This window comes from Pezoporus occidentalis, unplaced genomic scaffold (genome assembly GCF_034315485.1).
Source record: "Pezoporus occidentalis ecotype Australia unplaced genomic scaffold, CSIRO_AGI_Poc_V1 ctg368, whole genome shotgun sequence".
Taxonomy (NCBI): Eukaryota; Metazoa; Chordata; class Aves; order Psittaciformes; family Psittacidae; genus Pezoporus; species Pezoporus occidentalis.
In genome coordinates this window covers 199,885-201,523 of record NW_026915679.1, presented here as the reverse complement: position 1 = coordinate 201,523, position 1,639 = coordinate 199,885, and positions in this window count along the sequence as shown.

Here is a 1,639-nt window from a genome sequence, read left to right as displayed (position 1 = left end):
CCGGGAACTTTTTGGAAAATGATGTAATATGCTCAGTGACCATATAAGGATGACCTGTATAGCAATTCGGGGACACACGTTAGGAGGAGCTATCCCCCGTGTCTCCCGGCGCCTCAATAAAGAATACCTGCTTGTCAACTTGAAACTCTGTTGGCGAGTTTGTTCCTGGAGTTTTCTCTGAATCACATGGGAACTGTAACCTGGTGTCTCGCATCACAGCTGGGGAAAAAAAGGTATCTGCCTGTGTTTTTGTAGGTGCCTGCTTCGTCATGGCCCTCCTCGACATGACACACAGTAACTGGGGCTTTCCTGTGGCTCCTTTCATCTGCAGATAGGATTAAGTAGCCAGAGAATGACAGAGAAAGTGGTGGCACATACATCTGGGAGAGGGCTGGCATCCATGGAACTATGGGCAGGAGTGAGCTGAGTACACTGCAGGCCTCTGGAGCCTCATGGGTGCAGTGAGCAATTGCCTTGTGATATGACTAAGCTGATGCAACTTCTTTAAAATTCATAGTTTGACAAAAGAAATGTATGCAAGGAGGTTCCCAAAATGGATGAAGTGAAGCAAAGAAGGAAGGGCAAAAGCATGGTCTTGTGGGGTCTGTGACAAAAGGATGCCCTGTCAGGAAGCTTGGGGAAATTCCAAGCAGGTATTTTCAGGCAAAAGGCAAAAGCAGTTACACAGTCAGTGTGGCAGGCAAGCTCCTGAAGGAACTTGAAGGCAACACGTGCCAAAACAGGCTCTGTAAATTAAAAGGGAAGAACAAAAAGGATCACAGTGGAAGCAGCGGGTGTCCACCCTCAGCTCTGCTGGCGGTGCTCTCCTGCTTCCCGGTAAACTGGGCCTTGTAACACCCCAGAATAGTTGTGTATTGTTGAGGCTCTCCTAGGCACTGCTCTGTGTTGTGAAACAGAATCCTGCTGTTGCCCCCATAGTCGCGACAGCAATCAACCCACAGCTCTCATGTACGCCTGGATTAACAAGCACACAACTCCATGTGCATGACTGCCAGTTATTTGCAGTATTTAACGTTGAATATGTAACAGACAGTTATCGTGCCTGTGGCAGGAACTCGGATAAGCCTCCACACAGGTGGTTAACTCCTGGGCAGCTCCAAAGCCCGAGCCGAGGGCTTTTGCCTTGCGACAGTAGGACAGCAAAGGCTAGCGGCCACGGTGCAGGTGGGGTGAAACCAGGCGGAGGGAGTGCCGACAGGCCACAGCCGTACGTGCGGCAGCCCAGGCTCACCCTGATGCCACCAGAGGCCGAAAGTTTATCTCGGAGAGACCGTTTCCATGTCTCCCCCTCCGCCAAAACATCTGGTGATGCCGCCGCCACCACGATCCTGTGCCCGCATCCCCCAGGAACCCCATGTCCCCAGCAACATTCCACCACCACCACCCACCACGGGGTGGGGGAAAGAGCTCTAAGGTGCCGCGCTCGGGGGCAGCCAGATACGTTCCTTGCTAGGATAGGGCAGCTGGGCTTGACGGATCTCTGTCTTGACCAGTGTTAGGAGGGGGAGAGGGCAGGGCGGGGGAGGGGGTGAGCGGGACGCAGGAGGTGTGTGCGAGTGACAGAGACGGGGCCCTATCTCGACGAGGGAAGGGAGCTGCAGGGGGCGGGTCCGCCGTC